The sequence below is a fragment of the Botryllus schlosseri genome, chromosome 11 (genome assembly GCF_051294905.1).
Source record: "Botryllus schlosseri isolate E-star chromosome 11, Bs_hap1, whole genome shotgun sequence".
In the NCBI taxonomy this organism is placed as follows: Eukaryota; Metazoa; Chordata; class Ascidiacea; order Stolidobranchia; family Styelidae; genus Botryllus; species Botryllus schlosseri.
Window position 1 is genome coordinate 937,327 of NC_137246.1, and position 15,270 is coordinate 952,596.

The following is a 15,270-nucleotide window of genomic DNA, read 5'->3' on the forward strand; positions in this document are numbered from 1 at the left end:
GTGGTCGAATGGAGCCAGTGGGTCTGATGTCGTCGTATTCAACAGAAGAGATTTTTCCCGCCTTCTTGAGGGTCAATAGTAGACGCTGAATACGAGCTTCTATCTTGGAGGTGTTGTCATTGTCACACGCAGGGCCAAGGATTTCAAATTTAGACTTGTCGCCGAGAATTGAATCCATTTTAGAAATGTAGTCACACTTATTCAAAATGACTACACCAGATCCTTTATCAGGTTTGGTTATGTGAATTGACTTATTGGATTTCAGGGATCTGATGCTCCTGTAGCAATCGGACGTCATCGTGAAATCACTTCTGTCGATTGGAGTTCCACAAAAACCATGCGCTAAGCTACTTAGTTTGGCTTTAAGGGCCACAATTTTCTCACTGTGTTCCTTTGCTCTGCTTTCATCATCAAATTTCTGGTGATGATGTGCCAATTGTCCAAGTAATACCTCAAATTCAGCAAAGACTTCCTCACGCTTGATTTCTGTCGGTGGCACAGAAAAATCAAGACCAAGAGATAGTACCAACTCTTCTGTGTCACTCAGCTCATAGTCCGATAAGTTGGTAATAACCTTACTACCAGCAACTGCCTTGGTACCGTATCGTGTCTTGAGAAGCAAGTTGATGTTACGCTCATTCTGCCGTACCTTCTCATCCTCTTTACGTGCATCAATTTTGGCCATATAACGACAAAACCGTATCACCGTACACTCTTGGAATATTTCATTAATGTTATGTGTTGTGTTTTCGGTTATTTGTAACCGAATATGTACTCGTTAACGTTTGTTTTGTACCGTTACTACCGTATCTAGCCCGTCTACTAGTTGTTTGTTTTTGTTATTATTACGTCATACAGACAAAATAGTTCTTACATTTCGAATTTGATTCACCCCATCACTAACGTTCGCTACTGATGAGAGTTAGTCGAAAAGCTTTTAGCGAATAAATTAACAATATGAAGTTATTGTTTCGCGTTGATCTTAATCGAAAGCTATTGTTGCCCTGATTCCGGAAATACAATTTAAATGCTGGTCAGAAAATCGGCATTGTTCCGAATAATCGCTCGATATAATTTCCATTATTATATTCAATTGGTCATCGTGTTGCGGCACTTCGATTGTTAGGAACAATCGGCCTTGCCGGCTATTTTGGAATGGTTCCATGACTTTGCTATAGTAACATATTCGGAATCAGCGCGACACTAGCTTTCGATTGAGAACAGTTTGATTACATTTTAGCTCACGGGACGCCAGATATAGGACTACCAATTACGCTGCTTTTAGTCGGCTGTGTACACTGTGGAGCCTCATTTTGCCGCCCCCTTGAGCCTGCCGCCCCTGGCGCAGAGCCAGAACCGCCAAGTGGCTGCTACGCCACTGCGTGAACCTCTAAATTTCTGAGGTTCACACACAGAACGCGAACGTGAACCTCACGTTCACACCATCCCTAGTCTCGAGTCATATGACTTGGTTCGAGTCATGTGCAATGACTCGAGTCCAAGTCGAGTCAATACCAGGGCTTTGGAGCAGCCGTAAATTTGCATTGCTCCAGCTCCGGCTCCGGAGCTTTTTTCTATCATACATTATCTCCGGCTCCAGCTCCGGAGCCACATTATCACCACTGCTCCGGCTCCAGCTCCGGCCCTGAAAACTATCGAAGGTGTCTGTCCATATCAGGGGTAGGTAGCCCGCTGCCTGCGGGCCATATGTGACCTAGGAGAAGGTTTTCGGTGGCCCGCGAGCTAATTTCCCATTATATTATCGAAATTGCAAGGCTGTGAACTTGCAAGGCCAACCAAAAATATGATTAGTCTGGCCGCGACACTTGGGATGTTGATGACTAAAATATCAGTTCCGACGCATTGGCAGATCCAGGGTCCAGTCACATTTTTAGTAAATCGTCGTACATTACAATAAACTAAAAATGTAGTAAAATTTTTCTTCACGCTTCGCGTGTTTAATTGTCTCACGATTTCACTCTTTGTAGCCTACCCCCACCTGAAAATGAAAAATCGCCTGATTCAGCCGATTGAGACTAACTATAGAGTATAGATTATTCGCAATTACGGGAGAAAGTATTTTCGCGTTTGCGCTCGCAGAAAGATCGTCGACGATGAAATGTAGGCACAAAATGATTGTCGTATATTAGCGGAAATCATCGATATCGATATGTCCAGATGCCGAATAGTCCTGTCCTTGCAAACTGAACCCAATCGGAGGTATACCGTCGAACCGCAATATACCGAAGTAATAATAATATTAACTTTGAAAATTTTACGCGCCTGACACGGCTAGTGGGCAGCGCACTCGTTCGTCAATTTCATGAGGCTCTTAAGCAGAAAAGGTTGGCCACCTCTGGTCTATATAGTTTACTAATTTACCCGTAGGTTAATTATATATAGTAATCTAGATTCTGTCAGCCGTCAGTAACATCGGATGCAGCAACGAAGACATAGGTGCCGCCGTTCCAGCTTGTGACGACATAATGAATACTTGTGAATTGTCGATAACATCATAGTTGCTCTAGAACGCACTTCACTCCGTGCCATTGATGTGCACACATTAAAATTCTGATGCGACGTTTTAACGCTGGCCTGTACTCGTTAACATTAAGCCATACAGCTCAATTCAATCTTTAAATGTGCGATAATTATTCAACTGTAACTGTAGTGAGAGCAATATGAGCGGATATAACGACGTGATCAATAGAAATTCGATTTGTACCAAATGGCCAATGGTTTGACGTTCGGTATTAGTTAGGGTTACCATACGTCCTCTTGAGGATTTGTCCTCTTTTTTGACTTTTTTGAAAGTGTCCTCGGAGGACGCCCTTTTGTCCTCTTTTTTGAGATTTTGTCCTCTTTTTTGAGAATTTAGGTCAATTTAGGGCAAATTGAGAGTGATATGCCGTAAATTAGCACAGAACTGACGCTCCGGTGGGCATTTCGGAGTGAAAAACGGTTATTTTAGCTCTGGGCGAAAAGATGACCTTTTTTTACAGTCATTCACCTAGCAAAGCGGGAAGAAAAACGGTATTTCGAGCTCTGAGCGGAAAAGATGACCTTTTTTTTATTTTTTTTTTTATTTTTTTAGTCAACCGATCACAAAGTGGGAAAAATTCACCGGTTTTTGGGAATTCTTCTCCGGTTTTGCAAGTCTCAAATTTCTGAAAAAGTGTCCTCTTTTTAGATTTCCAAAATATGGTAAGCCTATAGTATTGGTGCACTCGTTACCAGTCCATCCGGTGTCGATCAAGTTTATCGGAATATAATATTTTTCCGTTGAAACGAATCGAATAATCGAATTGAACAATGTACCATGCACATTGCGTCACGCCCACAACGAATTAAACTATGCAGTATGCACATTGCACATTTACAAGTTTACGAAACAGATGATTAGCCTACAAATCGGCAACCGCGTATCAAATCAGTAATTTGTCTCCAACAAAAAATACCATGGGGTTTTGGGATACTCTTCTGGCATCCCCTATTTACGCTCGGCAATCCTTACTGGAGATGCGCAGTAATGAACTCCAATTAGCATGCATAATTGCATATACTCAATAACACTGTCCAATTTCGCGGCCCGATCGAAGAACTATCACGATAAAACGAGTATTTGCTCATCCGATTCATAGCAACGACGAGATGAAATTTCTAGGCTCGTGCCCGTCATATCGATATATGCAACGAAAATACATAGTGATCATTATTTTCGAACCGTATACAACTGGCCAACAAGGTTGTGCTGATGATGAAATTGCGGGTATGCCGAATACCCACAATATTCACAGGCATATTTAGCATACCGAGGTTCGGCACTTATGTATGAAAATTGAGCATTGAACATACGACTGCTCTGCTGTTAAACCCCCAGGAACATGGTTAGTCGAAAAATGTAGCGCCAAAGAGATAAAGATTCTTAATTTCGCGAAGGCCTGCTGTTGAATTCGGTATACTCAGCAGATATGGTTGTTGCATATATAATAGCATCTTATGAAAAACGTCGGAGCCGGAGCTACCCCTCAAATAACTGGCTCCAGCTCCGGCTCCGGCTCCGGCTGAATTTTATGTAGAGCTCCGGCTCCGGCTCCAGCTCCGGTAAAAATGCACGGCTCCGGCTCCAAAGCCCTGGTCAATACACAGATTGACTCGAGTAGAGTCATTTCCGTATTTTGAGAAAATGACTCGAGTCAAGTCGAGTCATCAGAAAATCGTGACTCGAGTCATTACAACCCTGCTATTGGACATGCTCGACGACGGTCGGGTAGCCGTCGAGATGATGTCCCACACTTAAGGTCCAGCATACTTGGTAGAGCGATGTGCTATCAAGTAATTTGTGCGAACTATCAATCTAGATGACAGTCAAATAATCATTGTTTTGTTGCGTATAGTTCTAGTTACCGATTTTGAGAAGTGATTCTAGCGAGTAGGCTAGTTCTGGTTCTATTTTCGCTTCGAAAAAGTTGTTGCCGAACAACTATAAATAACTTGTCGGTTGTCGTGATACAGGTGTTCTGTTCTGTAAAGTTCGCGCAGCGATTGTTATCTCAAACTCATCACTACTAACAGTGGCGTGGCCAGAGGGAGGGTTTTAGCGGGTCTAAACCCTTCCCATTTCAGACTCAAAATGCCGATTCCGTTAAAATAAAAATTAGCGAGTTGCTTCTGAATTGGATATAGTTATAGCTGTGGCGCGGTTTCTAGTTCCAAAACAGCGCAATTTGAAGATCCCTCAGTTTGTACAAGTCTGGTCATTCGGTAGTTGATCATAATGTAGTGGTTATTTACTTTCACCTCATAATCGGCAAAGGCGAACAATATTCGGCGCCTGTAATGTTGTTTCCGGACCCCGACTTGTCTGCAGTGGCTTGGACCGCAACAGCACCGCGGTGTGACGTGAAAACAAACATGATCCATTCTCGGTTCGTCTTATCTTGATAAGGCTGTTTGCTCTCTGAGATTCTGTTCTGAATGAGATGTATTTCGATTTGGACAAGTTTGCACAAATTTGCCTCTTACACTTACATAGATCTAGGAATCAAGCTACTATAGTTGATAATGCAAAATTCTGGACACATTATCGATGCCACTTCAATAGAACACTGCAAAATCTTCTACTCTAGCAGAAGTAGTGAGTTCCGAGCTTTGCTAACCTAGACTTGGAAGCAGAGTTGCATTTACTTCAAAAATCTATTTAAAACAAGCATATTTAAAACAAGGCCCTTATTCACAATATGTTCAATTGTGACGGCATAGTCGATTGACATTGATAATTGAAAATATAGGGTAAATATAGCTCCTTTGACAAAATATCTACGTACTATAGCTGTTGCGCCGACTATTATGAGGGTTCCAACCATCCCATATCGTATGCGTCGGCTATATCGTGTGGTAATCGTCCGCAGGCTCATACAACATGTTTTTGGTAAGTATTTACATGATTATGGCATAATTAGACAGCTTAAAAAAACATTTTTTTTCTTTTTTAAAAAGGCCTTTGTTTAAAACACTGTTTAAAACATGTTTTAAACAAAGTGTTTTAAACAACCATTTGTTTTAAATCCAACCCTAATTGGAAATAGCAGTAATATTTTAACTCTTTTTTACGTGTAGCCTATAGAATCAATGTTGATCCATATCCTATCCACGCTTAGTAAGTCTACCAGTACCAGGGTAGGGGTATGTTGTAAGCGACTGACATTATAAGTTTCGCAGACTTTAAGCTCAAAGTTTTACCATTGTGTGAGAATGTTCTCGAACTTTGTATAAGAACAGCAGGCAAGGCAACCCATTATAAATTAGCGCAGGGCTCCTCCTCGCTATCTGATCTGCATAAGCTAGATAAAAAAAACAGAAGGGGGCCGTGTGCTACAACTCGTCATATACAGAATCATGATTAATAATATCGGCCGGGTGTAAATGACAATTGTAGTCTTTTTTCAGTTCGCGACCCACTTTCAATGCAATCAGCCATCAAGATTACCGGTCCACAATTTGACATTTATATCTCGCCCACCTACACATGCTGCAGCATAGTGGCGAGATAGTGCAGTGGTATAATCCGTGGCTGCAACATCAATGGGTTGCGGGTTCGAGTCCGAACAAGGTCGACTACGGAATTCCTATACCTATGTGTTGGAGGTTAATCTAGGCTCCTCATCCGCGTAAGCGGTGTCTTACAAAAGCCTGGTAAGTGGGCCGTCGACAGTTACGGGGCAAATGAATAATATCGGCATGTAACCGACAAACACCATGAATACCACAAATTAAACAAACGCATGCAGCTTTCATTTTTGTCGCTTCCTTTTATGTTGTCCTGTGTACAACCGAACAATGGACAATTGTACAACGTACATTGTACGTAGTCAGATGCAGAGTGGTGAGTTCCGAGCTATGCTAAATAGACTTGAAGGCAGTGGCGGCTCGTGACAATATCGGGTGGTGGGGCAAGGGCCGCAAGCGACTTGTTATCAATATGACGTCACAGTAGCGTTTTTCAACGTTCATGATGGCCACATGAATTTCCCGTAAACAATGATTTTTAACGTAGGTGCCGCGAGAGGTTTGCCGGTGGCGTGACTTGAAGTGCGGTAACAAATGTTTTATTCATTGTTTTTTATTCAAATGATTATTTTACAAAATGTACGCGAACTAAGAATCGTTCCCATGCCACGAATCAATCATCAGGTTATCCTTAGTAGCATGCGTTATGATTTCGTGGTAGAGATTACGCAAGCGCCGAGTAAGACTATACCAAAAATACACAGACCAACTACCTACAAAGAGCATTCGCATGACACCTTGTGGTGTTTTAATCGTTCCATGCTCAGCAATTCTGTAAAGTGCTGCAGCGCCTCCGACCCGATTTGTATATGGATTCTCGTCCCGAAAGCGAGTCAAATCGATTTGCCCTCGTCCGAAAGTGTTTGGTACACGATCCTGATGCGTTACGACCAGGGGATAGGCAATCAAAGCGGTGGCACCCATAAACGTAAAACATTATAAAAAGCCAGCTGTTATCCATGGAAGATTAATTACGAGTCTGCCTGCCATCATTCAAGCAGGAATCAAAGCATTGTGTTAAATTGAAATGCGAGCACATATCGCATTAAACAATTTCATGAATAAATTATTTCATCTTGATGAATTTTTCACTTTTTTCCATAGCCATAACAAAATATATCGGTAAATTAACTGTCAGTGTGCCTCGAGTAATAAGGATGAAAACCACACACTTTTCCTTAGCCATAGACATGGTTGAGTTACCTGGGCTCACTTGATTGAAATTATTCGAAAAGAACATGATGTGTACAGTCGTCCGCCCACCAGCATTAATTTATGTCTTGTATAAGTATTGTGCGCGACGTGATTTCTTATTAGCAAAATGTTCAATAACGAGTTTATTGAAATCTGGAATTCCCAGAACCACGTCGTTGTGAATCGAGAGAACAGCAAACGCATTAAGCCTATCTTGGCCCATCCTGTTTCTGAGAAAGGTCTTGATACGTTTCAATGTGCTGAAACTGCGCTCGGATTCCGCGGATGAAATCGGGGTGGTCAAAATGATATTCAGAAAGCTAGTTACTGTAGCAAAGTTGATAGAAAGCGAATTTTCAACTAGGAATTTTGAAAGTTCACTCGTGGTTTTAATTTCCGAAAAGGATGTGTTAGAATACAAACAAGTCAACTCGCTCTCCAACCGAGCAATGTCGATCATCGGGTAATAACGAGGCACGCTGCGCAGTAGTCCAGAAGGAAAATGAATTTTGTAGGCAGGGAAATTTCTCGGATTTAACAGGGCGAAAGTAACCAACTGGTCACTATTCAGACGATGTTGGATTTGGGACATCAGTATATCGCAACATTCGTAAGCCGCAACAAGCAGGTTTTGCACACTTATCCCACGACGTAAAAGCGCTGTGTCACCAGCGAAGTGTACATTCGCCCGGATATGCGAAATTGCCTCACAAAAATGTGCACTACACAATTGCGCAGTAGTACCATCGGCCATACGCGACTGAAAAGTGCTGTACAGTGTATCGACGTGCATGAAGATGTCACAAAAAAGCTGCAAAAAGAACAAAAATTCTTCGTCTTCCAGGAGTCGTTTAAGCCCCGCCGCTTCACGTATGGAAGTATCATCCCAGACAGGAGAGCTCTCAATCACTGAGAAGCATTCCAGAAGCTCCACCCTACTCTCTGACACTCGTTGCACAACTCTGGATTGGAAGTTCCACCGTGTTGATACGCATCTAGGTAACCGGTGCTTGCATATGTCGCGCAATAGATCAGATCGCTTTGGCGAAACAGAGAAAAAGGAGGAGAACCCTGAAAGATTTGCAAAGAATATCTTGACAGAAGATATTCCAAAGCACATTTTTTTCACTACAAGATTGAGCTGATGCGCGTAGCAATGCAAAAAATGCGCATGCGGGTAAACTTCTTTCATTAAAACTTGTACGCTATGTCACGATCCGCTCATGACTGCTGCGCCGTCGTAGGTTTGCGCAATAAGTTTCGACTCAACTGACTAGGGCTGTAATGTTTTTTTTTAATACGTAAGAAATTCCGACAGCAGTGCGATCGTCAACAGCCATAAAGCTGTGGAATCGTTCGACTGGCATACCAAATTTCGTGAACCGAAAAATCACGACTAGTTGTGACAAACACGTAATGTCAGTTGTTTCGTCAGACTGAATAGATAGAAATTCAGCGTCAACAATCTCGGTAAACAAATGCTGTAGATAGATGTGATATATCGAATCAAGCACATCATTTTGAATAGTCTTTGAGGTACTGATGCATAAAATATACTACTCTAATAGGAAATTTTTCAAGAACTATTTCCTTACATTTTCTTCGGTTCACTCATATGGCACTAGATCTAGCTCTCAAGGTAAAATAACATTACCTCAAGTTTCTAAGAAATTGTCACAAAACAGTTTCAACTTCAAGGGTGCCAAGGTCTGGAATAACCTTCCAGAAGAATATAGATCGATGCAGTTCAACCAGTTCAAGATCAAATACCGCAATTTTCTTGTTGAAAAATACTGAAATAGGTATAATTTGTAATGACTGTGATGTAATACTGTTCCATTTGCTACACCTTCCTCTGTTGTCGTTATTGTTGTTGTTGAAAAATACTGTCATGGTCCATGATTTGCATTGACTGTGATGTAATACGGTTCCACTTGGTTAGTCTTCATTGTTCTTGCTTTGCTGCATATTTTTGCTGTGCACACTGTGCATTGTGTACCAGTACTGTGCTTGGATGCTTACTGCTGATTTTCCATGACTTTTATCTTTTGTTTATTTTTATGTCCATTGGTTAACTGTCATAATCGTTAGTATTGATCTTGCCATATTTACTCATTTATAACTCCGCTGGGTGGCGACTGAATCTAAGACCTACCGGTCCCCCGTCGTCTCCCAATCTATACCAATTTACATGTGTTTGTTGGTGAGATGAATAAAAGCATACTGACTGACTGATACCCTTAGCTACTGTCGCGGTGTCGGGATGTTCGCGCAAAATGCTATCAATGGAAGCCGTGTATTTAATTAGATCCAAAAATGCCCCCCTATTGAGAGAGCATTCCTTCTCATCGTGGCCTCGAAGGGGCAATTCATGAACTCCAATAAATTTAATGGCATCAATCACCCGAGAGAGAACATGCCTACTCTTATCAACAAGCTCATTGTGCTTGCAGACTGATACGCGATAACTTTCATTGAGCTGCGACATTACATTTACTCTGCCAAACAATTTATATTTAACTGCACTAGCCATGTGCACTTGGGATTTTTGGTGCGTTTTCAGACGCTCTGACAAATGCTTCAGATCGCGATAACCAATTTTGTTCCAACAAGAGCCACTGCTTCCGGTACCGGCACTGTCGAATAAAAGACAGTAAAAGCAAAACAAGGCGTTTTTATCCTCGCCATAAGTAAGCCATTCATTTTTATCGAAATGCGCTGAAGAAAAGGCACGAGTGCGCTTTCCTCCGGCGTACGATTGGATCAATGGGCATTTTCTAGGCTGATACGGACCTAGTCGCTTTACCTCTAATTTTTGCTCTAAAGGCAGCTGGCTAAACGGCGTACGGAGCAAAGATTCAACACGATTCATGTTCGCACTTGACCTGACTACTTATCTGCAGAAATGGAAATGACTATAAATCGAGAGATTGCGTATGCCTAACTGGAAAGGTCAACGAGTTCGGACACATACGCAATTGTTATCTCATAGATTGGACAAGGAAATGTCATATTGAATCCAAAACATCATTCTGAAGAACTACGGATAGCAGCCTCGGAAATTCGATCCCGGTACAGCTTGGGAGATTCTGGCCTTGAGGCTGGAGACTGTCACACGACACATACGGCTTACGGTCTATAGCAGGGGTTCTCAACCCGCGGCCCGCAGACGTTTATTCTGCGGCCCGCGAGCTCTTTCAATATGATCGCAATTACTACCGGCACAGTATTGTTGCATATTAATTTAGCTACTTGAGCTCTCTTATCGCACCGTCTCTGTTTCGTTTGATTTATTCTCATTCTTCAATGTGTTCTGGTTTCTTGATATATGGTCGAGTTTAGATTCTTATTGTTTTGATAGGTCTGCGGACAGTTCCATCTGTAGTTATAAATATCACCCGATCTTAGAAAATAGCGTTGCTAGCTAGGTCTCAGACCCAGCAATCCATATTTTGAGGCATTGTTGAGATTGCCGACGACGTTAAAGACGCATGGTTCAAGGAAAGGAGAAGGACGTAGTTTATTTTTGTCCGACACCGACTCATGATATCCATACACACGATCTGTGCATATGCATACCATGAGAGCATGATGTGCAATTGTGCATATGCCGCCGGACAAGGAAGGTGCAGATATAGCCTTTTGACGGCTTTCTAAGTCTTCCACCACCCCTCCATGCTATCCCAGTAATGCATGAGCGCCAAGCAGGGAAGTCAAGGATACCAGTGTTACTAACCAGGTCTTTGGTCTGACCCGGCCGGGGACCGAACCCACGACCTGCCGATCAAGAAGCCGGACGCTTTACCATTACGCTACCTTGTCGGGTCAAAATTGCTTGGTATATCGCTAAACCCATGAAATATGCTATGAAAGGTGTGTCTCCAACAAAACGTTACTATACTGTGCGAATCCCCGCTGTTTCCGGAATTTAGCAGCAAGGACAACTTCCCCTAACAATAGGCTTACCACATATTTCGGAAATGAAAAAAGAGGACACTTTTTCAGAAATTTCAGACAAGCAAAACTGGAGAAGAATTCTCAAAAACAGGTATATTTCACCCGCTTCATGATCGGATGACTAAAAAAAAAAAAAAAAAAAAGGTCTTTTTTTCGCTCAGAGCTGAAATCACCCCTTTTCCCTCCGAAATTCCGAAATACCCGCCGGAGCTTCACTTCAGCGCTAATTTGCGGCATATCACTCGCGATTTCCTCTAAATATGACCTAAATTTTCAAAAAAGAGGACAAAATCTCAAAAAAGAGGACAAAAGGGCGTCCTCCGAGGACACTTTCAAAAAAGTCAAAAAAGAGGACAAATCCTCTTAAAAGAGGACGTATGGTAAGCCTACCTAACAAATTTCGAAGCTGCAGTCGTCCGATTCAACCGTGACAAAAAGAGTAACAGCAATGTCAATTGATCTTTTGTCGCATGTTTTGAAACACGTTGCCGCGTAGACTGCTTCAACCTAGCATTGGACAAGATCCATGGACATTGAAACGCTAATTGTATTGGAGTATTCTATCGGAGTGAATATATTTGTAGACGTAATGCTGGCCGGGCAAACGTGGGGAGAGGGGACTAGCAAACAACATCAACTTGACTGAGCTGACATCTGTAACTATTGGTGCAGGGCATCAGCCATGAAAGGAAAGGAGAAGGGTTGATTGGTTTGCTCAGAAATTACCCCGAACACGAAACTTCTTCTTATACCACTGAGAGCTCAAAGTGACTATGGCCTCAGTAACGAAAAAGTTACCGTAATTTTATATTTGCTCGCTCACGCATCGAAACAGAGAGTTAAGTTCTCTGGTGCAAGGGTTTGAAAGTGCACATACCCACTTGGGAACGAATGCAATGATCGCTTCACGAAGGGATTTACTTGTTTCGTCGGACGATGACATAATCTCACTAGAAACAGCAACTGAAAGCTTACGAACGCTGTCCATTAATGCTGTAGAATGCATACAAATGTACTAAATGCCCATATACGACTGGTAAATAGGCTATATTAGCCTAAATATAATAGTAGTCCACAAACATACGGCAATTATGTTCTGCGGCCCGCAGCGGTTTTTGCTGTTAAGATGCGGCCCGTTATGCTAGGAAAGTTGAGAACCCCTGGTCTATAGTGTCTATATGTCTGCTGCAAAATCGCCTTCGGAAAATATATTACCGAATAAATACGTGGATGAAAGCCGAAAACTTGGTACACTGTTACATGAAATCATCGAGAAGTATAGCCTCATGACCGTTTTCGGTATGCTGGTACACTGTCAAAATTAATACGAACAGATCAACGCCGAATTTTGCGTAATATTTACTGAGGAATCGGCTGATCAAGCGATCAGCTGTTAGCCGCCATCGAAAACGAAACAGCTATCGCGCTTGACAGGGGTTGTAATTGTGAGCAAATGGCCCGAAGGCTACCATTCCACGGTGAAATTGACATTGGAGAATATAAAATAAAACTAAATATTTGAATGCAAACCGAGGATGTTAGTAAACTGTTTCATGATATCATCATCTCATCACCTATCTCAGTATGGAACACAGATACACCGGCTTTTGCGTGAAATCCGCAATGCGTTAGGTAGGCTAAGTGTCAGATCAGCGCACATCTCTACCATACTCGAACTTAATAACGAAATTGCTGCCCTAATCATTGAGTGTCAACCTTGAGACTTGGCACAGCGTTCGATACTAAAATCAAGACATACCATGTAAAAGTTCATGACGGATCTAGCTAAGGAGCATCGTTAAAATCAATGGAGACCAATACCGGCTTTGCGTGAAATATGTTTGCGATACATGACCGATCAGCACACACTCGACTTTGGAAACGGAATTACTACCCTAAACTTTGAGTAGAAACCCTGAAACTTAGGACAGTGTTAAATACCACCATCACGACATGACATACCAAGTTTCAAGAATTATCATGGTGTGACACACCATCAAAATCGACCTGTACCAGCAACGGTCGACTCAACGCATATCACGGTATCCGAGTTCAGAGATACGATTGTTACATCACAACTTAGGGGCGAGCAAGCATATTTGCCCCGGTTGCTCGGCCATTTTACGAATAGGAGAGAGTAAAGCAACGTTTCTTAATTGTGCGCAGCTTTGAGAGAATAGATAGTGAAAGCTTGTTATGAGCGCTACCGGGGCAAGCCCCGGCTAGGCATTCACAAAGCGAAAACACAGAAGAGAATTCGATTTTCGCGGAGACTTCGCTATGTATGGGCATTTGCAAGCGAAAGCACAAGAAGAACGCGGGTTTCGCTGTGATCTCGATATATATTGAGCGCTGTGCGTCTATAAATGGTTAAATTGTTATTGAACAGAATTTTAGGTGGGGCAATGCCCCAGTCGCCCTATAGGACGAGCCGCCACTGCTTGAAGGTAGGGTTGCATTTAAAACAAACATCTTTAAAACATGTTCAATTGTGACCTCTAGGCCAAGGTTGGTGTCTGATTAAAAGACTACTCCAAGTCGTTTCGGCACCCTTCTTTCTTTTCAATATATCGCATGCATAAATTTTATAAGAATGATGATGACGTATATCGTCGTATAATGATGGTAAATGTTCCATTGTGTGACCCACGAATCCCATTACCGAACGAATGGGATCGTAATTCGACGTACAATGAGCTGAGTGAGTAATTATATATAGTTGAATTAGACGCCCAGAATTGCACGATAATTCGAGAATACGAGTGTATCAAGCAGACAATAATATTGGCCTACACGTAGGCTACTAGATGATTACTGTCTGATCACGCCCGCAATACGCAGACATTGTTACTACGTAATATGAATGCACTGTTTCAAAATCATGTTGAACAATGTATGGGCCTTGGGCCTCTCAAAGAGGGATTAACCAAGCCCCACTTTCTACGACGGGCCAACAATGATCTCCGTACTCACACTTTATCGCGTGCCTTGAGGTTATGACAATGAAGTGTGTCTTCGATGTTAGTCGCGTGCACAGATTTTTGCCACATTCCTGAATGAATGGCGTCACACGTAGCTAATATAATAATGTAACAATACCTAGCGCGACTCAGGGCACGTTATGCCGCAATACTCAATTACAGGCCCAACAACAGGGGTGGGAAAACTACGGCCCGCAACACCGTTTTGTGCGGCTTGCGAAAGCCGAAAACAACGTTGTAAAAATATTGATAAAATGCGTACTAAAAATCAATTTATACTTGATCAAACTTTTTCTTAATATATTTCCACATGATAATGAAAAGTTATACATTCTTACCATATAACGTTTTTAATTTCATTGATGGCGATAGCCCGACATCGAGGCCCGTGCATATTGAAAGATTTCAATTGCTAATCTCGCATAAAGTGAAACGTATATGATTTAATTCAGATCACGAGTGTGATTTTAGGTTGGCAACACGAGCAAATTTATTACTTTTACTGCTGTACTTGAAGAAAAACGATTCACGAGTGTGTTAGATAGATTCGTTCTTTGTATGTGTAGAAGTATTTATCTGTAAAATATTTATATATTGTAGAAGCGTATTTAAAGGTAACATGGTCATGATGCTGTCAGCATTGTGTGTCCTGGAGTTGAACCCAAGTACACTCTGCAAATATCTGAACAGATCTCTGCTCACAGCCTTAAATTTACATCCAGTTTCAAGAATCGGGACAACCTACTTTCATCCCTAATTTTCACAATGTAGATGACCAACTTATAAATTCTCGTCAATGTTTCTGACGCGTCTACGTTATCATCATATCAATGTTTGGTTTGCTATTATTTCCATGTCGTCGGTAACTATATAATCAAATAGCAATATTGAATTTCGGCTTAGTATGCCACTTTTATATAATGCGGCCCGCGAATGAATTTCAATGTTGAATGCGGCCGGGAGCTCAAAAGTTTGCCTACTACTGCCCTAGAATCAATACCCTCCGTCGCTTTGCCAACAATTTCGACAAGGACTTGCAAGGGAATATAAGCTTATGCATTAACGGTCG

At 41.9% G+C, this 15,270-nt stretch overlaps 1 protein-coding gene and 1 long non-coding RNA gene across 3 annotated transcripts in view; both read left to right on the forward strand.

Moving 5' to 3' along the window:
- LOC145449566 (guanine nucleotide exchange factor subunit RIC1-like) overlaps positions 1-15,270 on the forward strand; it is a 243,314-nt gene that overhangs the window by 110,958 nt on the left and 117,086 nt on the right. The gene's annotated exons all lie outside the window — the stretch shown is intronic.
- On the forward strand, positions 8,013-10,668 carry LOC145450651 (uncharacterized). The gene is made up of 2 exons (XR_013918555.1): positions 8,013-8,262; positions 10,094-10,668. It is a non-coding gene; the product is annotated as an uncharacterized LOC145450651 (long non-coding RNA).